The 27,731-nt window shown below is 41.1% G+C and overlaps 1 long non-coding RNA gene across 1 annotated transcript in view; it reads right to left on the bottom strand.

The window, feature by feature from the left end:
- Positions 1 to 27,731, bottom strand: part of LOC133659016 (uncharacterized) — a 164,080-nt gene that overhangs the window by 78,093 nt on the left and 58,256 nt on the right. Inside the window, exon 2 of the long non-coding RNA XR_009827585.1 lies at positions 19,764 to 19,927. This is a non-coding gene — a long non-coding RNA (uncharacterized LOC133659016). The remainder of the gene's footprint in view (positions 1 to 19,763; positions 19,928 to 27,731) is intronic.

Genomic DNA, 27,731 nt, shown 5'->3' with positions numbered 1-27,731 from the left:
TAGGGAAATTAGTGGCTCCAGCATCACCATCAGGAGGCCTGCTTGTTTATAATTTAATCGGGCCGCATGTCAAAACAGTCAGGGCTTGAGAGAAACAAGATGCGGCGGCGAGATGAAATCCAAATTGCCAGTCGGCTCCAAATATTAGGGCCGTTCGCTTAATGGCGTGCGGCCGCTTGGGCAGAGGGCAGCGTTTACAAGAGGACACAATCAATAAAACATTTATTTACTTTTATTTTTTTTTAATCCAGCCCACATTTTGTGAGTTTGTGCTTTTTAGTTGATGGCCTCACAACCCCCGCGCCCCTCCCTCCTCATTTCACTTAGCAGTGCTCTGGGAATTTCAAAAGCTTGGATCTGCGCCGCCTTTCAAATTCATTATAAAAGCTTTTTGCTAACTAAATGGGGGGAGGGGGTTTAAAAAAATGCCACATTCATCTCTTGCCCTCCCTCCCTCCCAGCCCCTACATCCTCCTGACAATATATAAATAAACTAGAGTGACCTGATTGAGATGTAAAAGGCAGGGAGTTAGCGCTGGGACCCATACGTTGCTTCCCGGCATTAGCAGACACGACGTAAGAACTGCCGCCCGTGTTAGCAGGATGACACTGCAATGAAAACAACAGTTCCCTCATAACCGGAGCACAATAAAACAGCAAATGCGCTAACAGCTTTTGTACACCTTCACTTACTGCTTATGTTTGAATTTTGACATGAAATCTAAATAATTACCCACTGAAAAAATTAGGAGGGGAGAATAACTATTCCTTATTATACCAAAATGATGAATGTAAAGGCCTACTGAAATGATTTTTTTTTATTTAAACGGGAATAGCAGATCCATTCTATGTGTCATACTTGATCATTTCGCGATATTGCAATATTTTTGCTGAAAGGATTTAGTAGAGAAAATCGACGATAAAGTTCGCAACTTTTGCTCGCTGATAAAAAAAAAAGCCTTGCCTGTACCGGAAGTAGCGTGACGTCACAGGAGCTAGTATTCCTCACAATTCCCCATTGTTTACAATGGAACGAGAGAGATTCGGACCGAGAAAGTGACGATTACCCCATTAATTTGAGCGAGGATGAAAGATTCGTAGTTGAGGAACGTTACAGTGAAGGACTTGAGAGGCAGTGATGGACGTATCTTTTTTCGCTCTGACCGTAACTTAGGTACAAGCTGGCTCATTGGATTCCACACTCTCCTTTTTCTATTGTGGATCACGGATTTGTATTTTAAACCACCTCGGATACTATAAGTCCTCTTGAAAATGAGAGTCGAGCATGCGAAATGGACATTTAAAGTGACTTTTATCTCCAAGACAATACATCGGTGACACACTTAGCTACTGAGCTAACGTGATAGCATCGTTCTCAAATGAAGATAGAAACAAAATAAATAAACCCCTGACTGGAAGGATAGACAGAAGATCAACAATACTATTAAACCATGTACATGTAACTACACGGTTAAAAATTCTCAGCCTGGTAAGGCTTAACTATGCTGTTGCTAACGACGCTAAGGCTAATTTAGCAACTTAGCAACCGGACCTCACAGAACTATGTACTCTCTCCTTTTTCTATTGTGGATCACAGATTTGTATTTTAAACCAACTCGGATACTATATCCTCTTGAAAATGAGAGTCGAGCACGCGAAATGGACATTTAAAGTGACTTTTATCTCCAAGACAATACATCGGTGACACACTTAGCTACTGAGCTAGCGTGACAGCATCGTTCTCAAATGAAGATAGAAACAAAATAAATAAACCCCTGACTGGAAGGATAAACAGAAGACCAACAATACAATTAAACCATGTACATGTAACTACACGGTTAAAAATTCTCAGCCTGGTAAGGCTTAAAAATGCTGTTGCTAACGACGCTAAGGCTAATTTAGCAACTTAGCAACCGGACCTCACAGAACTATGATAAAACATTAGCGCTCCACCTACGCCAGCCAGCCCTCATCTTCCCATCAACAGCCGTGCTCACCTGCATTCCAGCGATCAACGGCACGACGAAGGACTTCATCCGTGGGTTTGGCGGCAAGCATCGGCTAGGCGTCTGCTTTCAGGGTAAGTAGTCCTTGTTGTGTTGCTGTAAGTATTGTAATGCCCCGCAGTGGAGAAGGAGTCACACAGACGAGGATGCGCTGCTCAATCGCTTTATTAACAAGCGGTAACTGGTTGTAGTTCAAAAAGTAACGCACACACATACACGAGCTGCTGTTAGCCACAACTCACGCTCACACACACTCAAGTTCTCCGCCAACTCACTCGCGCATGCACGTTCCCCAAACCCTTAAAGACACAGTACACTAATGCAAATATCACAGATATTACAGTATTGTACTTAGCCGCTAAGACACCGATCAATCCCAACTACAACGTTCTTCTTTGCAGTCTCCATTGTTCATTAAACAAATTGCAAAAGATTCACCAACACAGATGTCCACAATACTGTGGAATTTTGTCGAAGAAAACAAGAGGCTTTTCTATCGGGTCCGATGGGGTCCAACCACTTCCGTTGCTTTTGTGACGTCACGCGCATAAATCATATCCAAAGGAGTTTTTCAACCAGAAGTTTAGCGGGAATTTTAAAATTGCACTTTATAAGTTAACCCGGCCGTATTGGCATGTGTTGCAATGTTAAGATTTCATCATTGATATATAAACTATCAGACTGCGTGGTTGGTAGTAGTGGCTTTCAGTAGGCCTTTAAGTCATAATCGGTTTTGTAGTTTTTTAATAATATTGTTCGCTAACAAAGGGCAATGATCTCGTTTGTGAAGGTGCTCATTCACATTGAAGCCGATAATATGATACATTGGACATGGGTATATTTTACATATTTACATATTTTGGGGGCGGCATGTCGTAGTAGGGTAGAGCGGCCGTGCCAGAAACCTGAGGGTTGCAGGTTCGCTCCCCGCCTCTTACCATCCAAAAAAATCACTGCCGTTGTGTTCTTGGGCAGGACACTTCACCCCTGCCCCCGGTGGCGCTCACGCCGGAGAATGGATGAATGAATGAGTTGTAAAAATTAATGATGGGTTCTCACTTCTCTGTGAGGCGCTTTGAGTGTCTAGAAAAGCGCTGTATAAATCTAATCCATTATTATTATTATCATAGTCAGTGTTAGACCTGGGCGATATGGCCTGAAAATAAAACGTAACATTTTTTCACAAAAAATATGATTCAAATCAAATCAAATCAAATCAAAACTTTACTTATATACCACTTTTCATACTCAGGCACGTGGGAAACAAAGTTGCACACACACACAGACAGACAGACAGACAGACAGACAGACAGAAGACAGACAGACACACACAGCACTATGGACAATATTTAAAAAAAACATGGTAAGGCACTGAGGATTTGAGGAAAATCCCTTGAGGCGTCTAATCTGGAGTGTAACTAAAATTAACGCCATCTAAAAATAGTATAAACATATGATAAAATTTACGATTTTTTCCAATTTTTCATACTACTTTTTATGAAAACAATGAATACAAATGACAGAGGTACCGTAATTTCCGGACTATAAGCCGCTACTTTTTCCCCTCGTTCTGGTCCCTGCGGATAATACAAGGGTGCGGCTTATTTACGGCCTGTTCTTCTCCGACACCGACAAAGAGGATTTCGGTGGTTTTAGTACGCAGGAGGAAGACGATGACACAATGATTAAAGACTGACTTTTCATATACCGGTAGGCTGGTTATTTTGATAACGTACAGGCGAGCACTTTGTATTACTTTGCACCGTTGTATTATTTGTACTCTGCACGAATGCTGTTCGCCATGTCAAAGATGTGAAATTTTGATTGAATGATTGAAAGATTTATTGTTAATAAATGGGACGCTTTGCGTTCCCAAACAGTCATCTCTGTCCCGACAATCCCCTCCGTGGAAGCAGGAACCCCTATATACTACGCTAATTACACATCAAAACCCTGCGGCTTATAGTCGGGTGCGGCTTATATATGGAGCAATCTGTATTTTCCCCTAAATTTAGCTGGTGCGGCTTATAGTCAGGTGCGGCTTATAGTCCGGAAATTACAGTAGTCTAAAATGACACTCAATCTTATTCTTAGCAGAATTAAATTTTGTCATTTTTAGACCAGATATAAATTCTACTTTCTGTGCAATAATTTTCAAAGAACTGAGTTAAGAGGCAATACTTCTGCTTGAACAAAAATACATCTGTAAACAAAAATGTAGCATTGTACATTGCTTGCAAGCAAATGATAATCTCAAACATTGAAATTAAAAAAGTGCAAACTTAAAATTTCTGCCTGTATTTAAACTGACTCCGTTGACGGCCGAGATACAGGACACGTTCGACCAAATCCTGTCTTGGTCATGCTCGTATGGATTAATTCCACAGTACCTTGATTTTTTTCTTTTGTATGATCTATTTTAATCCAGTTTGTTGATCTCTCGCTCAATACCGCTGGTAACAGCAGAGCGGTAACAGCCAATCAGCAGTGCGTATTCAGAGCGCATGTAACAGCCAATCAGCAGTGCGTATTCAGAGCGCATGGAGTCAGTGCTTCTGCAGTGGTGAGCAGAAAGGTGCTTAGCAGGTAAGCATAAGGCAGCGGACTCTCCCCAAATTATAATAAACACCTCCCAGTCAACTACTAGTAACATCACTATGAGCCCGTTGACCTTCTAGAAACATAAGCGGCAGCTCAGCTCGCTCGCAGTCCTTGAGGTGAAGACTAATTAGCTTTTAGCGTTACGTTAGCTCATTTTGCGGTGTGTGTGTGCGTGCGTGTGTGTGTTAAGGACAGCAAAGCCCTGTCTGTCTGAGAGAAAGACAAGCATTATTGACCTACAGTTAACAACTAAGTTATTTCACTTTTCCTTTTTCTGTGTTGATTGAGCTGTGTTGAAGCAGCAAAAAACGACATTATGTTAAATGAAGAGTTTCCTGAAGCTGTCTCTGATAGTAATAATGGAAGTGCATCATAAAGCCTACATGGACTCCATGGTGTTCAGGGATGAATAGTCTCTCCTATTGCTATTGTACTATTTTTTCAGCTATAGTTACATTAATCATTAGTAATGTAGCAGCCTAGTTTTGAATGGCAGGGTCCCTGCTATCACATGTTGATAAAAATATAACATTTCATGATAAAAATCAACTACAGGCTTCCCAAATGCTGTAATAAATTAAGCATGAGTTGAACTTACACTACCGTTCAAAAGTTTGGGGTCACCCAAACAATTTTGTGGAATAGCCTTCATTTCTAAGAACAAGAATAGACTGTCAAGTTTCAGATGAAAGTTCTCTTTTTCTGGCCATTTTGAGCGTTTAATTGACCCCACAAATGTGATGCTCCAGAAACTCAATCTGCTCAAAGCAAGGTCAGTTTTGTAGCTTCTGTAACGAGCCAAACTGTTTTCAGATGTGTGAACATGATTGCACAAGGGTTTTGTAATCATCAATTAGCCTTCTGAGCCAATGAGCAAACACATTGTACCATTAGAACACTGGAGTGATAGTTGCTGGAAATGGGCCTCTATACACCTATGTAGATATTGCACCAAAAACCAGACAATTGCAGCTAGAATAGTCATTTACCACATTAGCAATGTATAGAGAGCATTTCTTTAAAGTTAAGACTAGTTTAAAGTTATCTTCATTGAAAAGTACAGTGCTTTTCCTTCAAAAATAAGGACATTTCAATGTGACCCCAAACTTTTGAACGGTAGTGTATGTCAGCATGTGGCCCCACTTTTAACTGCTTTTGCAACGCGTACTTACAGTAAGTCATTCATTTGACTTAGTAAGTCATTATTTTGTCATTATTTTGACTCAGTAAATTACTAAGTCAAAATATTGACTTACTAAGTCATAATAATGACATACTTAGTATCTCAGGTAACTAGGACTGTTTCGTTTTGTCTTTACGGAAAACATTTCGAGATATATATTGTATATCGCCATTCAGCAAATGGAGCGGAAAACACAACCAAAAATTGTAGGTTTCTTCACGCGACGAAGCCGGCCTACTACACCGCAGTCTGTAGTCTTATTGCCCCCCAGGCTGTGGTGGCAGCGACGAGGTGGAGACGTGATGGCGACAGGCCGAGTTACACCAATCCTTACACCCACCCACCCCCATACCCGGTCTGTCCGCCGGAGAGACACCACCTTAACTAACACATTTTCTGGGGGAAACACAGCAGTCTCTTTCATTCCAAAAATGTCAGCTCAATTTTATACTTAGCAAACTCATCTCACGGGCCGGATAGAACCTGTTTGCATGTATGTTTGACACCCCTGGCTTGGACACTATGACGTAATTGTGGAAAATGCAGCAGCTCATCTACTGTATGTTTTTAAGAGCAGTTGAAGTGCGACCCCAATGAAATAAACTAGCGTCATAAAGGTACATTAAGGGATTGTTGTGTTGCGATAAGACTAAACAGAACCGTTTGGATGGAGGTGGACTGGTGATGGTCTCGGCGGAGCGTCATTGAAGCTGGTGGGAATCACAACAAGGCTGTAATTGCCGATAAGATGATGCACGGTGAAAGTGATCCAGAGCCAGGGATCATGATAGCAAACACACACACACACACAGAAACACACACTCGATGTGCGCTTGAGTGACAGACAAACCCAGAGAGCAGACCACAAGGCCTGGCAGACATGCGGGATCCCGGTCAAAGAGCATTATTTCCAGTGCATGACTGCATGCAGCGTGGCACCAAACGGCTCTCATTACAGCAGCTCGCTAATGTGGCTTTAGCTGCGTTTGCCAGTCACACAACACACACACAAACACACATGGACACGAGACACAACGGGCTCTGACCACCAGCCGCCATGCCGCGCAATCAGCCGGCTGCTATCAGCTTTCTAATTGGATCAGTGGCACGAATGTGATTACAGCAGGCGTATTTATTTACATAATAATTATTACTGCCGTCCCCAGAGGAGCCGGGGAGAACATCAGGGCCCGAGGAGAGATGGAGGGTGGGATAGGAGGGGAGGAGAGAGGAGGGGACGGACTCCAAACATTAGAGAGGACGAGGAGTCTTTCCTGTTGAGGGACACAAATGGACAGAGGCAAACCGTGAAAGAAAGCATGCAAGAACGTCAAAAATCTACTTATGGAGTGTTGCGTTCAATGGACTTTCTTTGTGAGCAACTGCAATGGTGGACAAAACTATTACATTTATTTTAAGTAATTTTGCAATAGAGGTTTTTCGAGGTACGAGCTGCGTCACAGAAACTCATATCCTGAGGGACCACTGTACTAATGTAGCGTATATGTGCTCTGTATCAGGGGTTCTTAAACTTTTTGACCTCTGGGTCCAACTATTCCAGTACAGAGGGGCCAACGCAAATATTAACACTGAATTACTAATCATACTGTTGATTTTAATGGTGTTCAATTATTATATCTAACCTACTTACAATTTGCAACATTGTCAAATAATATGAAACCATATGTTAATCACAAATATTATTATTTATTTAACACATAAACTTTAGGCTTAGGAAAGACTTAGGGGTGTAACGGTACACAAAAATGTCGGTTCGGTACGTACCTCGGTTTAGAGGTCGCGGTTCGGTTAATTTTCGGTACAGTAAGAAAACAGCAAAATATAAATTTTTGGGTTATTTATTTACCAAATTTTTTAAAATCTTCCACCAAAAATATTTTTATTAGTGGAATATTTGATGTGAAGTAATGGGAACCTTGGATAGGTCAATAATTCATAATAACATTGATTTTGATTCAATATTATGTTTTGAGCAATGACAGTTTGAAAGAAAAAAAAACAGCTTTGTTTTATTAGTCAACATTGCAACTTTTTCTAAATTACATTTAACCTTTAAGGTTTTTTATTTCACTTTTGTTATGTTTTTGTTTATTTTAATAGTATTTTTAGAATGTGCCGTGGGCCTTTAAAACATTAGCTGTGGGCCGCAAATGGCCTCCGGGGCCCACTTTTGACACCCCTGCTATAGATAATAAAAAATTAAATCTGATAAATCTATGGATAAAAAGCAAAGCCTGGCGACGCATGCGCGTTTATCATAACTCTCTCACTCTCTCTGTCTCTGCCCCTCCCTCACCAATGCTGCTGCGCGCACAATTTGTTTTGTTTTTAACCCCGTCTTAACCCTGAACGTAGCCCGTTAGCTGCTAGCATGCCGCTAACGGGCTACGATAGACTGACCATACGTCCTCTTTTCACGGGACATGTCCTCTTTTGCGGAGCTGTCAGGGCGGAGTTTCTTAAATGCCTCAAATGTCCGGCATTTTGAGTAAACAATGCACACCGAGGTACAACACACGTTGTTTACACAACGTGCGTTACGCTACTTAATATGTCCGTGTGGAAACTCGTTCGGTACACCTCCGAACCGAACCGGAACCCCCGTACCGAAACAGTTCAATACGAATACACGTACCGTTACACCCCTAGACAGACTGATTTGAAAGATAGGTATTAGCCAAATGTACTGCGTCAAAAGGGACTGACCAAAAATACACTTCCATACAATTATGCTGAAATATAAAAAAAAATCAACCATGATTATGTCTTACTAAACTGTCAATAAAATTAAAGTGCGAATGAAAATACAGTTAGTCATAATTTTTGCATTTAAGAAACGTCTAAATGACTTTTGCAACAGACCTCTTTTGTTTGTTTGATATTGTCATTGCTGCCACAAGTGGTGGAAATGTATATTACAACTGAGTACCATGCGGCCTACACCGACCACAGCTGGGAAACAGATACTTTTTGGCGGCCCTCTGTGGTTAAGAAACACTGCTCTCTATATGATGCATCACACCACGAGGGACTAAATTCTGAAGTCTGCTATTTTATTCTCATTGGTGACAAAGCAGGAAAGGGCTGGGAATAAGTTTGTCATTAATTAATTTCATTGAAATTTGACAAACTTTTATATTTTTATTATAACAATAATAATAATAATAATACTAATGGATTAGATTTATATACCGTTTTACTAAACATTCAAAGCACTTTTACAATGAGAACTGAGAAATCATCATTCAGTCACTCCATATTCACACTTGGTGGTGGTAAGCTACATTTGTAGCCACATCTGCCTTGGGGCAGACTGACTAGCTTCCAATCTGGGCTAACGGCCTCTCTGACCACCACCAAACATTTTGTTTGAATTCATACTGGGAGCAAAGTGGGTAAAGTGTCTTGCCCAAGGACACAACCGCAGTGACATGGATGGTGGAAGCTGGATTTGATTCAAGTTTTTCTGGACGACAGCTCTACCATTTCAGCCGCACTACCCCATATCCCCCAATCATCACGGTATTACGTGACATAGTGCATCCCTTTTAGGCACAAAACCGGATGCGTACTTTTGTTTCTAAATAAGACGTTCCGCTTTTCTAGGGACGGTTGGAAACCCTATCTGGGCACAACTAACCGTGTTAGCATGCAGTTACCAGGTCGGAGATTAGCATGCTAATGCTATTGCACAGGCAGTGTCTGGAGTTGCAGTAGCCTCACATTAACATGTGGTGTACATATTGACATACACAGATGCACACGTTAATTCACATTAGTGGCAGCCTGCATTCCCAGAGGATATTCATCCTAACTGCTGACAAGATCAGCGTTTGAGCAGAACTCTGATAAATGTTGCTCCCTTGAGAACCCAAACTCTCCACAAATAAGTCCTTTTATTTCAATAGCAGAGACAGCGGGAGTCAGGGCGCCCCTGGGGACTCGCTAGCGTTTATGTTTGCTGCCACTGAAGCCATCCAAAGCCTGACTTTAATGGTGCTCAATCACAGGCGTTGCTAAAATAAGTCATTATAAATCGGCTCTGGCCCTCTAGAATCACGCCGAGCCCTCAGGGCATTGGACAACGGCGCTTTAGTTAATAAGCAGCCATTAATCAGCTCCATTACGGAAGCCTGCTCGCTTGATAAATAAGGCCATTTACTCACCTCGTATAAACTACATTTGATGTCCGGCAGGGTGGGACAGGAAGCAAACTGGCTAAGCAAAGACTCCCCGGGGAGTGCTCGTAAATATACAACAAAAATAATTAATGCCTACTGACGATTAAAGATCAGAATCGGACACCTCGTTTACAGTAAAGGGACTGCTAAAGTAAATATTAACTGGAAGTTGTTTTGGCTGCGTTCCAACACTGATGGTCACTGACAACACAAAGCCTCTTCTGAGGGCAAACGGCGCCCACTAATGGGGGGTTTAATCAAATATCTGCTCTCTAATAGCCCACCAGACCACACGCAGTGGCTTTTTATTGATTGGCACATTTCAGTTATTGTAATTAACTAACCACTAATGCAACCACAACGCCTCAAAACCGCATCATCCTATTCACTTTTTGACTTGAGCCTCGGAGTGATTATCTTCGCAACACGCGAGCGTTTCCTGTCAACTCTCTGGACTCATTACCGCCACAAATCTTAATCGCTCGCGTCCTTCCCATCATGGTGGGGCTCCTCCAGCCAACTACGTGTCTGTCGGCACTCGCAGACAGACGCAGGGTTCTTGATAAGACCTCTAATGTGATTAATTATGAACCAATATGTTGTCTGCGCACGGCACGGCAGGGAATTTGAGGCTCCCTAAGACCGGCATCTGGCCCTCTCCTGATATCGAGGGAATAGACAGACAGATGTGAAGGGTAAAACCTGAGAGGGAAAAGTCAAGAAAAGTAGGAAGTGACAGTCGGCTCATTTGAATGGGAGTGTTTCAAATATGAATGCTTTCATGCATCACTCGCCTTTTATGAGGTCTTTACTGCTGAACCTGGTGTTCTGGAGTATAAGGCTACGCTCATAATGCAGGGTCGGATGTCCAATTAAAGGCCTACTGAAATGATTTTTTTTTATTTAAACGGGGATAGCAGATCCATTCTATGTGTCATACTTGATCATTTCGCGATATTGCCATATTTTTGCTGAAAGGATTTAGTAGAGAAAATCGACGATAAAGTTCGCAACTTTTGCTCGCTGATAAAAAAGCCTTGCCTGTACCGGAAGTAGCGTGACGTCACAGGAGCTAGTATTCCTCACAATTCCCCGTTGTTTACAATGGAGCGAGAGATTCGGAGCGACAAAGCGACGATTACCCCATTAATTTGAGCGAGGATGAAAGATTCGTAGATGAGGAACGTTACAGTGAAGGACTAGAGAGGCAGTGATGGACGTATCTTTTTTCGTTCTGACCGTAACTTAGGTACAAGCGGGCTCATTGGATTCCACACCCTCTCCTTTTTCTATTGTGGATCACGGATTTGTATTTCAAACCACCTCGGATACTATATCCTCTTGAAAATGAGAGTCGAGCACGCGAAATGGACATTTAAAGTGACTTTTATCTCCACGACAATACATCGGTGACACACTTAGCTACTGAGCTAACGTGATAGCATCGTTCTCAAATGAAGATAGAAACAAAAGAAATAAACCCCTGACTGGAAGGATAGACAGAAGATCAACAATACTATTAAACCATGTACATGTAACTACACGGTTAAAAATTCTCAGCCTGGTAAGGCTTAACAATGCTGTTGCTAACGACGCTAAGGCTAATTTAGCAACTTAGCAACCGGACCTCACAGAACTATGATAAAAACATTAGCGCTCCACCTACGCCAGCCAGCCCTCATCTTCCCATCAACAGCCGTGCTCACCTGCGTTCCAGCGATCGACGCGCGACGAAGGACTTCATCCGTGGGTTTGGCGGCAAGCATCGGCTAGGCGTAGTAAGTAGTCCTTGTTGTGTTGCTGTAAGTATTGTACTTAGCCGCTAATACACCGATCGATCCCACCTACAACGTTCTTCTTTGCAGCCTCCATTGTTCATTAAACAAATTGCAAAAGATTCACCAACACAGATGTCCAGAATACTGTGGAATTTTGTCGAAGAAAACAAGAGGTTTTTGTATCGGGTCGATGGGGTCCAACCACTTACGTGGATTTTGTGACGTCACGCGCATAAATCATATCCAAAGGAGTTTTTCAACCGGAAGTGTGGCGGGAATTTTAAAATTGCACTTTATAAGTTAACCCGGCCGTATTGGCATGTGTTTCAATGTTAAGATTTCATCATTGATATATAAACTATCAGACTGCGTGGTCGGTAGTAGTGGCTTTCAGTAGGCCTTTAAGATTTTTTTGTCAAATCAGATCTTTTTAGTGGGCATTCACATTTTTTTAAAAAAGCGATTTCTAACGTGAATGCAATCTGACCCGCATGCGGACATGACGTCGCACGCACTGCAGATTTTACGATGGTAAAAATAGTTTTAGTTCTAGTTGGTCTGAGTACTTGGCACAGTTGTGGCAATTTCAAGGATTTTGTGCAATCAAAGTCAACTATTTCTGAACCAAATTATTGCGTGTAGAAGATGAAGAAGGACAAGGACAAGTGTTTTGACTGGGATGATTTGCTTTGATGTCTGCGGGCGAGCAGTCTGAGACTGGAGTGGTGGAACTTTCACGTGAGTTCCTAAAACATTTTATTCTTACCGGTTTTCTGCTCCGTTGTCAACTATTTATTTCATAACAGTCTACTTTGGCGAATAATTATGACGCTTAACGCTTTTTGAGGACGTTTGGTTAAAAAAAATGCTACCGGAGCATTTTTATTTGATTTATTTTCACATAGGCCTTGTTCACACTGCAGATTAATTCAGATTTTTTTGCCTCTATGCGACCTGTATCAGATTTTTTTATTGTCAGTCTGAACAGTGCAATTCCGAATTTTTCATGTCCGACCCAGGCCTCTTTCATATGTAAAAATAAATTGTATATATAGGCGATGCGTCCTGAATGTAAACGCTCCCGTGCTCCGGTTACATTCATCCGACCAGATCATCAAAAAGCGACAAGCGCCATAATTATTTGACAAAATTACACGGTTACAAAATAAATAGTTGACAATGGAGCAGAAAACAGGTGAAAATAATATGTGTAAGGAACTCACGTGGAACTTTTTCCATCCAATCTTCAAGCAGACATCGAAGCATGAAGTCATATAAAACTGCTAAAGCAAAAATACTTGTCCTCTTCCTTCTTAATCTACTACGCAACAATAATTCAGTTAAGACAATGTTGACTTTGATTACACAAAATCCTTGAAATTGCCACAAATGTGCCAGAACTGAGATGACTACAGCTGAAGCCATTTTTACTTCCGCAAACACTGCAGTGTGTGCGATGTCATGACATCATGTTGGCATGCGGGTCGGATTGCATTCACATAAGAAATCTCTTCTTTTTTTTTTTTTTTTTTAAGTGAACGGACACTAAAAAGATCGGATTTGACCAAAAAAAAATCCCAATTAGAATTGAATATCTGTCGATTCGACTTCAAAGTTGATAGTCCAATCAGACTGTTAGTCAGTTAGTTGTGTGCAAATATTTATGACGTTTTTTTTTTAAAGCGGGATAAGGACTAACTAAATATATTTTTGTGGTGTTCCGGATCATTTCTACTGTTTAAGTTAAAAGCTTCAACTTCTGTGTGCATGCTGGCGTCGGAACCTTCGCTCACATAGACAAAGAGAGAAGAAGACTGACAAGAGGGTTTACTCTGTTTTTTTCCATTACGCCATAGATAGCTCAAAAGCTTATGGGTACATTTTGAATAAACTTTGCGGAAATGCCAGAAATTGAATACGTGATGAGGTGGCGACTTGTCCAGGGTGTACTCCGCCTTCCGCCCAAAATGCAGCTGAGATAGCCTCCAGCACCCCCCGTGACCCCGAAAGGGACAAGCGGTAGAAAATATATGGATGGATGGATGGATTACATTTCGAGGGTGACCCGGATCATCGTCTGGATTCAGGGTTTTTTAAAAAGATGATTTATTAATGGGTAGGAATGAGTACTGGTCACATTTGAACCTGGTACCTGGGAGTCAATACCCGTACTCAACAGTACCAATTTTTTTCGGTACGTAGGTTTTTATAACAAAATCTAAATTTCTATTGCAACTTTAAAAGATGTGTTGATTATGGTAACTGCTGCCCGTTTGTTATATGTTGTTTTATTATCATTATACTATAATTTGCAAGCTTGACATTAAGTTGCAATTACAGTTGCAAGTCCATGACGTTAAATGGCAGTAGTGTGTAGTTTTTGGGTTTTTTTTTTTTGCGACCTATAAAGTGTTAATACTGTAAGTATTGTACTTATTACGCACCAGCTGTTTGATTGCAACGTGCATCTTGGTAGTAGTTTTCATAAACAAATTTGGATGTGTTGAAATCGCCAAGTCAACTCGCTAATGCTAATCAGTAGCATGGCAACAGCAAAGTCTATGTATTTTAGCATCAAGTTAGCACATTTTTTGGAAAAGGGAACCTTACTTTACGCTGTAGCGTTTTTTTGAGTCAATTACTATGTTGGCAGTGAAAATTGCAACCTTACCTCGAGGTACTTTGGTCGAGTCCGCGCTCAGTGCTGCTGGAGTGATCGCCAACTGCCAAAGTCTGCAAGCACGCGCAACCCATGTAACGTAATATGACACCGTTGGGTTTTCCGTGAAGTGGTGCCTGGTAGGACCGGCGGGGTTCGGTCAGTGCCAAACAGATACCAGATTCGGTAGCCATCCCTACTAATGGGAGATGGAACATGGTGGAGGTCTGCACAGTCTGAGAGCTTATCTAGTTCTTACTTCGATGCAACGAGCTGTCAAAGTTGATTCTATGGCCGTCATCACAAATATGGTAGCAGTTTTTCCCCAAAAATGTCTGCTTTGTCCGACCTTACTGGGTATTTGTTGTGGGGTATTGTAAGAAAAGGTGCATCGGGTCGATTATAAAAATGTTGTATTGTTTTTTTAAAGTCTGGGTAGTTTTACATATCTGTACAAAATTAAAACCGCCAGTGGTTTTCAATGTTGTGAAACAGTGCGTCCTCCCTATATTTAAGTGTAAATTATGTGTTGCAAAACTTGATATTAAATTTGAGAATTCTTTGTAAGTGACTAATTTGTCCCCGCGACGCCACTCTGGTCTCGTCCTCGTTAGCCCGACGCGGTTCACGCCGGGACAGAGGCACTGCGCGCGTACGCCGTACCCTGAAAGCGAATTAAGGCAAGAAATGGAATTCAGCCGCCGTCCACTTTATGGTTTACACCTGTGGTTTTTGCAGCTGTGACAAAAATGTCCACTGTGGGAAAAGGCATCATCCCAAGAAATGTTAGCAGTGCGGCAAACAGGCTCAAGTCATTTTTATTTTATTTTTTTGCCCATCATATCCACCCCTGGTTCCAACTTTAAAGCTGTGTGCATCTTTGTTTTGTCAACACAATTGCTCCTGACGTTGTCCTTTCTTTTTCTTTGCCCCGCTCAAAGTGAGCAACTTGTGCGGCCTCACTGTGTCCTGTTCGTGACCTCCTGTTTTGTTAAAATTCAATTCAACCTGTCGGGATGAATTAAATATACAGTCAGAGGGCTTTTTTCTTTTCATTATTTCAACCACTTAAAAGTAGGCAACGTAGCAGAAAGTCCACTACTTTCCCTATGCTTTATGCAAATTTTATTGCGGTTATGCAGCAATGTACATAAATAAAAATGGTCGAATTAGTTCACCTGGTCACGTCACATGTTTGCAGGGCCACTTGTTGCTAGGCAGAATTGTGGAACCAGATGCCCAATTAAGAAGAAAACGGCCTTCAATACCAAAGAAAATACAACATTTACACAAAATTCTGCACTTGAATCACTGTTCAGTAGGGGTGTAACGGTACGTGTATTTGTATTGAACCGTTTCGGTACGGGGGTTCCGGTTCGGAGGTGTACCAGACGGACATATTAAGTAGCGTAACGCAGGTTGTGTAAAAAATGCACATTGAGACACAACACACGGCATGCTAGCAGCTAACGGGCTACGATAGACTGACCATACGTCCTCTTTTCACCGGACATGTCCTCTTTTGCGGAGCTGTCAGGGCGGAGTTTCTTAAATGCCTCAAATGTCCGGCATTTTGTGTTAGGGTTGCGTGTATTTTCAATGTACGTTCTGGGTTAAGAATGGGTTGAAAACAAAACAAATTGTGCACGCAGCAGCATTGATGAGGGAGGGGCAGAGACAGAGAGAGCGAGAGAGTTATGATAAACGCGCATGCGTCGCCAGGCTCTGCTTTTTATCCATAGATTTATCAGGTTTAATTTTTTATTATCTATAGCAGGGTGTTTTAAAGGCCCACGGCACATTCTAAAAATACTATTAAAATAAACAAAAACATAAAAGTGAAATAAAAAAGCTTAAAGGTTAAATGTAATTTAGAAAAAGTTGCAATGTTGACTAATAAAACAGAGCTGTTTTTTTTTCTTTCAAACTGTCATTGCTCAAAACATAATATTGAATCAAAATCAATGTTATTATGAATTATTGACCTATCCAAGGTTCCGATTAATTCACATCAAATATTCCACTAAGAAAAATATTTTGGTGGAAGATTTTGCAAATTTGGTAAATAAATAACCCAAAAATTTATATTTTGTTGTTTTCTTACTGTACCGAAAATGAACCGAACCGTGACCTCTAAACCGAGGTACGTACCCAACCGAAATTTTTGTGTACCGTTACACCCCTACTGTTCAGTATTAAATACAGAGATGTGAGCACCGTTTAAGGAAAAAAGAAGAAATTTGAGAAAAAATAGGAAAATGTTGCTGCCACGCATACCCCAAAAGGAACATTTGAAAAACAAGACTACATTTCCTGCAATTGAGTGCATTTCTACACTATAGTTTACCTTTAGATTTATCCTCATCTATCAACTTCTTTTGATTGGCGTTTTGACACTTTTCATGTCCATGTATTTTTTTTACTAGATAATTTACTAACATTGTCATTGAAAATGTAATGTATAATTCTACAACATGCATGCAAAGAACTTTCCCATTTGGCAACTGTATCCTGTAGCCACGCCCCCTCAGGTAATATACTTCCTGTGCTGTGACCTCTGTTTACATCCGTCACGTAATAAATAAACATTATCGCTGTCTACCAATAAATACTCTACAACTACAACTGGTTTGGAACTAACAGTGTTTGGATTGTAATCATCCAAATATGATTAGCAGCAAAGTGAACAGCTGTCAATGTTGTCGCTTAGAGAGCGAACCCAGGCGATGACAGGTAAGCTAGCGATATGGTTAGCTAAATAGCGAGCTTGTTTCGGTGCTCCTGATCGTCTCCCGGTCCTGCAACTAAGTGCTGCGTTTAGGCTGGAGGAACAGTAAGCACCTGCGGCCGAGGCAAAATGTTGTTTGGATGGTCATTTTTATTGAGATTTCATTACAGTTCTTTTTTTAATTGCGTAAACACTAATATCAAAAGTCTTACACAATTATCAAATCCTTACACTCAAGGAGCAAAACACTGCACCAGATTACCGTAGCACAACTACAAGCACAATGTCAGCCTCAGTGTTGGGTTAGTTACTGAAAATCAGTAACTAGTTACAGTTACTAGTTACTTTATTTCAAAAGTAACTCAGTTACTAACTCAGTTACTTACATCAAAAAGTAATGTGTTACTGTGAAAAGTAACTATTTAGTTACTTCTTTTTTTTTCCCTTTTTTTTTTTAAGGCTCCCATTAATGCCCTTTTAGCCTTCATTTCAGTACTGTTATTGCATTGGAGAATAATACAATCTGTGGATCAACTTGACATGCATTTGCATCACTGAACTCAGAAAGCAATGTGGTCTACATACAACACACAAAGACAAAGATATGTATCAAAGGGCCAATTTATTTCAGGCCAGAACAAATTGACAAAACTATTTTAAATAGCTGCAACATAATGGCACTTTAACTTTAACTTTAAGTAGATAGGATCTTTGATCCAAGACACAACTTACATTTAACTAAAATGTTATTTTCTTTGTGGTCGACAAAAGAAAAGTATTGAGAATGTCTCCATGTTAAGAAACTCGACTTGTGGCTTCACCATGATGTCTTGTTAGTTGTTATGAGAGTAGCGTATGTGTGTGTGTGTGTGTGGCCCTTTAAGATGTGACAGCATGTGAGGTGAGTGACGTCAGTGAGTGAGTGGGCGAGAGAGGTGAGGGAACGGCGACAGTGAGTGGTGCAGGTGCTCTAGTTTGGTGGATGGCTGCGTCCAATAAAGTCACAAATTTGCAACAAACCGCCGGCCTCGTCATTCACCCTCAGCTGTAAAGACCCACTTCCGGGTAAAGTGAAGGTTGTTAGCCCCGAAGTACATAGGCCCTGGAGGAACGTCCCCCCCACCCATCGCCCCCACCCACAGAAAGCACGCCTCTTCTTTTCCTTGTGACACAGAAGGACGACACCGCAGCGCTTCAGTAAAACACACTCAGATCTTCTGTTTCTAGCCGATACTACACAAAAAATAACGTAAAATAACGCAGTAACGCATCATGTAGTAACGGTAACAGAGTTACTGAATATAAAAAATAACGCGTTAGATTACTAGTTACCGCCGAACACTGGTCAGCTGCACACTTTTTGCAAACCACCGCCCGCAGTGAATTGCAGAACACTAAACACACATGTATACATTAGCCACAGATACATATCATGATGTCACCTCCTTGCAAACTCCAAAGCACCGACTCTCACACGACCACACTCACTGGCCAATTGGTTAAACACAACACTTAGGTGCACCAACACATATTTGCTTAATTGCAGACACACCAAACAGGTTCAAGCACTACCAAAAGGCAACAGAGTTCACCTGTCTTCTTTATTTTCCCTGCTGGATTTTCTTTTCCATTTTTGGCAGTTTTCCCCCATATTATGCTCACTATTGTGTTGAAATTTCGACTGATTTAAAGAAAAATATTATATTTTCATCATTCTGCAGCATTGGTCTTATGTTGTGTTGGGTGAATTTTCTGTATTGTATATTTCCACTTTCCCTGTGTCCTTCACTTACATTACTCGAATCACTGAGAAGTAGAATGGCTAGAAGTGTTTTACGTTAAGCATAGCGGTGTGTAACTGGTTCGGACAGAATTAAGTCACATGAAACGTGTGTTGTGGTAACAAAATATAATTTTTATAAAGTACTGGTAGTAGTTTTTACCAGAGTGTTCTGTAATTGAGTGTAGTGTTTTGAAAAACTGGGCTCTCTTTTCAGAATCGTGCTTCAGTAATTGAAGAAAACTGTAAAAGACAAAACACGGAAGTCATATTTTGACGTGAAAATGAACGCTTAAAAATGCATATTTCCGCAAAATTGCACGTGTTTGTAAATATAAAAGACGTTATATTAGGTCAAGACCATGGCTCACGAGCAATTAGATGGAATGATTGATGGATGGACGGACTGATAGCGATAGCAATAAAAAAGATAGATGGAGAGATAGATAGAGATACGTAGAGCGATAAAGCTTGGAACAGACCTTTGACCATAAAAAAAACACTTTATCGGTTTCATTCGTTATAAGAGGAATATACTGTAGATAGATGGATAGACAGATATATAAATGTGTGTAAATCTATAAACTATCACATCATCCTGGTTGTGTGTGTGTGTGTGTGTGAGCGCGCGCAAAGAAGACAAAAACAAAATGATGGTACAGTTGGACAAAGGTGACCAAGTGCACTTCAAGTATCACAGGACTTTTTCATTGGTTAATAAATAGAGCTTTAACGGTCCGGATATTGGAGGGAGGAGATGACATTATGGGTGTGTGTGTGTGTGTGTGCCTTCGACACAACGCCTGGCTTGTTAAATTGTACTCACCAGCCTGCAGTTAAAAGCTGGTTAATGATGGGCCCAGAATCAGACGGCCACAGCAGCAGCAGTAGTAGTCGAAAAAGAGCGACCCTTGGACTCGCCACTGTGTCCTCAGGACAATCGTGGCTCATAAACATCCTGCTCGTCCTCTCGCTGTAGCCATCCATGCACTGAAAACACACAAATGCAGCACATTTACACGCACCGTTTTAGTCGCTGTGTGACGCAGCTCAAACGTGGCCCTGTTTTATCCACTTAGTTGGGCTTTTTCCTATCACCCAACATGTAAAGAAGCCAGCAGGTGGATAACAACTAGGATTGTCTGTTGCTTCCATACAACTAGCGGTTTTCATGCAGCAATCGCTTGGCATCTCGCCACATTTTCCATGTATGTTGATCAGCTTTAAAACATGACTATGTATGCTGCTCGCTGCTAGAATTGACAACATCAAGACAAACTGCTGTTTGAAGGCGGCAACAACAAAAGATGATACAATGAAATAGTTACAATAACACAGCATGATATGCTGCTTAAAAGACGTTTAGATGAAGAATTAAAGCGTACAGTACATGTTTCTTAGGATCTTCAAAGTAGAGTTACTCTGCTTTTATGATCAATTGTTGTAAAGCAAAGCTAATGTATCCAACTGGCGGCACAGGGCCCCAATCCAGCATCACAGCGGCCCCCGAGTTCAGTTCAAAACTTGCAAGTGCCCCTGTTGTATGGAGAAACATACAGATACTTGCATTGATATTTTAACCTTGATAGCAAACAGAACAATGCTGCCATAACGTGTAATTCAAGTCACCTTTTTAAGTCCTCTCCTTTTTGGCAGTAACATTTTTTTTGATAATGGGTTTTAGGTACCCAGCCAGCAAGCACAAGACATTAAAACAACGTTGAGAACTTGTTGAATTAGGTCCTGACATTGAGCAACTCAATCATAATGTTGAAACAACATGCTTTTTAATCAATGTTGGGTTCTGACGTTGATTTGACCAATGAACTTTGGTTATTTCCCAATAGGGTTGGGTATCGTTTGAATTCGAACGATTCCGATTCCGATTCTTTGTTTCGATTCCGATTCCTGACAATTCTCGATTCCGATTCTTGTAAGAGGCTGGGTCAAAAAAAAGTTTAGGATATTTTAAATGAGCTAGCTAACCTACAGTCTTTCTGAATGAAATAGTCTGACATTCTCCATTAATTCTATTAACTTTTTATGAACTTTACTATAAATTCCTCACAGGGCTGTTTTCAACTAGAATATAAATATCAAATCTATGAACTTGAATATAAATATTATAAATTATGAATACATTTTCCCAGGGGTACACTTTCCTCAAGAGAGCTTTATTTTTGAAAACCTCATGAAAACACATTTACACATAAGTGTATGATGCTGCAGGAAACCTCATGAAAACACCTTTACACATAAGTGTATGATGCTGCAGGAAACCTCATGAAAACACATTTACACACAAGTGTATGATGCTGCAGGAAACCTCATGAAAACACCTTTACACATAAGTGTATGATGCTGCAGGAAACCTCATGAAAACACATTTACACACAAGTGTATGATGCTGCAGGAAACCTCATGAAAACACCTTTACACATAAGTGTATGATGCTGCAGGAAACCTCATGAAAACACATTTACACACACAAGTGTATGATGCTGCAGGAAACCTCATGAAAACACATTTACACACACAAGTGTATGATGCTGCAGGTACTTAAAAATGTTACCGTGCTCCCACTGATGGGCTAACCTGGTGCAGAAAAGCAAATAAACAATAAGAAACAACTTGCAAAACCCAGTCCAGATTAGCAGCAGGTACAGTATAAAATCAGAGACAGTTCTTGTTTAGGAAAATGACCATATCCGCCTTCTCAGGCAGGATGCGTGAGCGTTCTGGACAGATAGTGTCTCCTGCTGTGGAAAATACACGTTCGCTGGGAGTGGAAGAAGCTTGAACGCATAAATAGGAGAAAGCGAGATATGACAGCAAAGGATAAGTCTTTTGTTGGTTCCACCACCATGCAGCAGGGTCGTCAGACATAAGTATCGGTGGAACGTCCTGGTACATCTGCAGCTCTCTCTCCACTCGTTTCTTGATGGACATGGAGCTCTGTTATTTCGCGGTTATTTCATTTTTTTTTGTAAAGTAAAGCCACACTTTCGGCTATCCATGCTTGAGCTTGACTGACTCCCTCGGCTATGCTAACACTTCCGGCGGTGGGCGCTTCTTCGTTGGTGTTCAGCGGCTTCTTCTTCCGGTTCGGCGGACATATTTTTTTCTGGTCGGCGGACTGGGTATCGAAAATAGGAATCGAAATTTAAACTTTTGAACGATTCCGGGAGAATCGGAAAGTTAGTCCCGGTTCCAATCGATACTCGATACTCGATACCCAACCCTATTTCCCAACCAATATTCTACAACACAAATACAACATTGAAACAACATGCTTTTAGACGATGTTTAATCAATGTCAGGTGGTGACGTTGATTTGATCATTGAAATTTGGTCATTTCCCAACCATCAACGTTGTCTCAATTTACAAATACAACTATTTTGCAACATTGTTTTATCCGTCATGCATGTACAATCAACATTGTATCAATGTCTTGCACCTGCTGGGTAGGGTTTTACTGTAGCTTGTTTACTTCAGATGCAGTCAGTAGTCATTTGTTCAACTTCTTTAGTTTGACTGGTGGTGTTCCTCAAGGCTCCATTTTAGGTCCTCTCTTTTTCATCATTTGGACTATTCAACTGATGGCCTGTGAGTTCAGTTCAAAAAACTTGTGAGAGACTCACATTTTTGCAGCGGATTCTTAAAAAACATTGGGTGCTGTCATAGGACGCTGGCTCTCCGGAATATACAAAATAAGAATAACAGTAAAGGGCTCTCTGGTTTGTGGCTTTCTGGAAATGTGCCCCTCAAGACAATTTTGTCCCACAGTCCATTTGGGCCAGTGGTGGTGGTTCTCACAATCACTGATGCACTTGTACGCGCAGACAAACACAACATGTTCGCCGTCCGGCCACAGATGGACCACTGAGCCTGGTGATTAGCATGGGCCTCGCCGCTTTTGTTTTTCCCCCCGCTTTGTTTGTTTGCCACTGTGCAGAAATGTCTGCGTGGAATCTGGTGTGAATGCACCACAGGTTAGCAACACCCATCCATTAGAAGCCAGTGGAGCCTTGTACTTAGACAGTCTCCACGGCAGCTATATTTGTCCACGCATGCATAGCCCAGGCCGGACGCCACACCATTTTACTGCTGATGCCCCCCCTCACAACCCCTCCCGTCCACACACATTCCAGCAGCTGCTTGCCATCCCAAATACCAACGCCAATGTCCTTGAATCAGTAGGCTTCGTTGAACATGCTCTATTTCTTAAAAAAAGTTCAACGTTAAAAAAGTTCAAAGTAAAAAAAATGTCTACAAATTGAAAAATGTCTCGTAATACACACTAACATTGATTCAACACACTGTAGTGTAGTTTATGAATAGCATGGCATGGACACCTTGCTCACCGTACGTTGTAGATTTAACCCTTGTGTAATGTTCATATTGGTGTTACTTAGCCAGCGTTTGTGGGTCGGATGGACCCGTTGCATTTTGTGGCTTTTAATGCCTCACAATCAAACACTTTTATGTTAAAATACTGAACAGATGTTTACCTTATCCCAATAAACATCTGTTCAGTATTTTAACATAAACGCTCAGCCAGCGTTTGTGGGTCTGATGGACCCGTTGCATTTTGTGGCTTTTAATGCCTCACAATCAAACACTTTTATGTTAAAATACTGAACAGATGTTTACCTTATCCCAATAAACATCTGTTCAGTATTTTAACATAAAAGTGTTTGATTGTGAGGCATTAAAAGCCACAAAATGCAACGGGTCCATCAGACCCACAAACGCTGGCTGAGTAACTCGTTGCATTTTGTGGCTTTTAATGCCTCACAATCAAACACTTTTATGTTAAAATACTGAACAGATGTTTACCTTATCCCAATAAACATCTGTTCAGTATTTTAACATAAAAGTGTTTGATTGTGAGGCATTAAAAGCCACAAAATGCAACGAGTCCATCAGACCCACAAACGCTGGCTGAGTAACAACAGTATAAACGTTGCACGGAAAATTTCTCTGCCAGTTTCTGCATCCCACAGGGATACTTCTTTTGTGTTTCTGCACCTGCGGTTCCCACACAAGGTTGCAACATTGTCAACACCGTCTGCTCTCATTTTCTCGCACATTTGACCCTCTGATGTTCTGTGTACCTACACCCTGTCCTCCTCCTGTCTAGGCCTGCTGTGTGTGTGTGGTACACAGAACATCAATTTCCACACTTCTATTACCCCCGGGTCCAGTGGACCCGGACATCTTATATGTAATAGAAATTTGTAGGGGGTGTATGGTGTGTGGTCATTAAATATGTATTCTGATATATGTTCTTCACAGAAAATGAGCCAAAGTCAGTGAGTCTCAGTTTGAAAAATTAATTAATTGTATCATTTTTCTTTTAATAAAAAATGAAAACGGGTCCCACAGACCCGAACACCACACAAAAACAATAATTGTTTTGTACTCATGTTAGCGTTTAAGATAACTTGATGATACTTGATATTAGCGCACTAGTTGTCAGCTACCGATTAGTGCACCATTTGTAAGCTAGCGGTTGACACCCTAGTTGTCAGTTAGCAATAAGCACGCCAGTTGTCAGCAAGCAATCAACAGCGCGCCAGTATTAAGCTTTTGATTGGCGTGCCAGTTTTCAGCTAGCGCTTAGCACGACAGTTGCCAGCTAGCTATTAGCGGAGCTATACTATATTATACTACCGTATTTTTCGGAGTATAAGTCGCTCTGGAGTATAAGTTGCACCGGCCGAAAATGCATAATAAAGAAGGAAAAAAACATACATAAGTCGCACTGGAGTCTAAGTCGCATTTTTGGGGGAAATTTATTTGATAAATCCCAACACCAAGAATAGACATTTGAAAGGCAATTTAAAATAAATAAAGAATAGTGAACAACAGGCTGAATAAGCGTACGTTATATGAGGCATAAATAACCAACTGAGAACGTGCCTGGTATGTTAACGTAACACATAATGGTAAGAGTCATTCAAATAACTATAACATATAGAACATGCTATATGTTTACCAAACAATCTGTCACTCCTAATCGCTAAATCCCATGAAATCTTATACGTCTAGTCTCTTACGTGAATGAGTTAAATAATATTATTTAATATTTTACGGTAATGTGTTAATAATATCACACATAAGTCGCTCCTGAGTATAAGTCGCACCCCCGGCCAAACTATGAAAAAAACTGCAACTTATAGTCAGAAAAATACGGTATATATTATTTGATATCTTAGTATTGCACAATATGAAGGTGCTTTAAAAGCCAATTTAATTCAAAACCCAATTTTACACAGGTTATATATACATAGGCAGTCCCTGTTCCATCTCTCCATCAGTTTGGGGGTGATGTAGACACTTTGGAGAGTTGTTCAGGCTGTTTTCTGCATTACACCTATAATAGTCCCTACAGGGCATGGTATGCTGCTGGAACAGATCAATGTTTTGCTATTGACTCAAAAATATGCTGTCTCTGCAGTGTCACATTATTGAAGCGAGGCGGCAGTGGCTCAGAGGGTGTAGCAGATTGTCCAGAAACTGGAGTTTGGTGGTTCAAACCTCGCTCCCTTCGTCCCAGGCATGTGTACTTGGGCAAGACACACCAGCCTGCACGTGAATGAATGTTTGGTGTAAAACATGTTTTATATTCTAGTTTCTTCAAAATAGCCACCTTTTGCTCTGATTACTGCTTTGCACACTATTGACATTCTCTCGGTGAGCTTCAAGCACACCTGTGAAGTGAAAACCATTTCAGGTGACTACCTCTTGAAGGTCATCGAGAGAATGCCAAGAGTGTGCGAAAAAGTAATCAGAGCAAAGGGTGGCTATTTTGAAGAAACTAGAATATAAAACATGTTATCAGTTATTTCACCTTTTTTTTGTTAAGTACATAACTCCACATGTGTTCATTCATAGTTTTGATGCCTTCAGTGACAATCTACAATGTAAATAGTCATGAAAAAAAAGAAAATGCATTGAATGAGGAGAAGGTGTGTCCCAACTTTTGGCCTGTACTGTATATAAATAAACTTGACTGTGTCACAAAAATATGCAGTGTACATTTTGTGTGTGAGCATCCCCTCCCAAATATGTGTGTATGTGTTGGTGGCAAACTGAAGGAATCACCCAAAAAAAAATGGCGATCCAAAAGGGAGTAGCAGAGGTGAATGAAGCAAATCATCATTTTGACTAAAAAATGCACTCATTATGTGAGGTCATGAATAATTTTGCAGCAAAACACTAATTCTGCATTAGACTTACAGTACAGTGGTTTGGCAGGCGCAAGAAGAATATTCAAACACTCGTGGGGATCTTCGGTGAGTGTGAGTGCTGCGCAGGAATATAGGTCATATCAGCACCGGGCGCTTTGGTGGCACTAAGGATGGCGCTGTGGGGTCTCCAGGCGAGGGTACCAATACCACGGGAGAATACCCAGCTCTCCCTCCCCTTCTGCAATGGCTGCTTGTGTTTGTGCACTCACACACACACACACACACACACACACACACACACACACACACACACACACACACACACACACACACACACACACACAAACAGCGATGGGCACGCTGCGCTGCGATTAATACAAGCACCATGCATTTTAATATTTAATGTCTTTGATGGACTGCATCTGTGCTGCTCTGTGATGCAAACATTATTATACATACTAAGTGCCTTAATTGCAATTAGAGCTGAAAATTTAATTGAACCCAATAAAGAAGATCTGGGATGTTTCCAAAGAAAAGACCCCCCCGCCCTCGCCCTTTATTCCCTGTGAGTATTTAACCCCTTACTTATGCGGATGGAGTGACTCGTGCCCGGGCCCTGTGGTGGAAGAAGGGCAAGACTTTTAAATACCTGGGCGTAACCTTGGACAATAAACTCACCTTTGATCAGCACACCACGGACATTCAAAAAAGAAGTCAACAAAGACTGTCAGCCATCCGAAAACTTAAAGGACTATACGTTGCACCTCATCTCCTGTTATTACTTTACCAAAACATTGTTCAACCCATCCTTATGTACTTGTTCCACATCTTTTTTCACCATGCTTTCTGTAACCAACCGAACCAAACTCACACGCATTACAAACATAGCAGCTAAAATCATCGGCCTACCCACTCCCAGCATTTCAGATTCAAACCACGGGTCCATCATTCGAATGGCAAACACGATAGTCCAGGATATCAGTCACCCACTACACCAATACATAATCTCACTACCATCAGGGCGCAGGTACAGAACCATCAAATTCCGGAGGGCCCGCCTCAGGAAAAGCCTTATCCCTGCAGCTATAGCCGCCCTAAACAGCAGACCCGGCCGACCTGTCTGACAAGCCTGTAAATGTGTTGGTCATGTATGATGTCTTTTTTGTTATTTTTGTTTTGTGATGTGTAATGTCTATTGTTTAAATGTACGGCAGTGAAAATAAATTTCCCCAACGGGGACCAATAAATCTAAATCTAAATCTAAGATTGTTTTATAAATATCTACGCCATGCCCCCATTGTTTGATTTAAAATGTTCAGGACTTACATATGCAGAGCCCAAATACACATAAACAGGTACAAATATAAAAATGTTTTTTGCATAATAGGTCCCCTTTAATGGTTTGGATTCATACAGTGCTTTTTTCCCCCCCGAGACCCACAGCACTTCACACTGAGAAACCATTATTCATTCACTCCACATTCAAGCTAGGTAGGGTAGATGCAAACATGGCGGCCAATTTGCTCAATCCCATCAAAGGCTTACTTAATCATCTACATGTAAGTTTACACTCACCTCATAAGTATCAGAGGCCTCA

This window comes from Entelurus aequoreus, linkage group LG10 (genome assembly GCF_033978785.1).
Source record: "Entelurus aequoreus isolate RoL-2023_Sb linkage group LG10, RoL_Eaeq_v1.1, whole genome shotgun sequence".
NCBI classification, from domain to species: Eukaryota; Metazoa; Chordata; class Actinopteri; order Syngnathiformes; family Syngnathidae; genus Entelurus; species Entelurus aequoreus.
The sequence above is the reverse complement of the archived record's forward strand: the minus strand, read 5'-3'. Positions and strand labels throughout refer to the sequence as shown.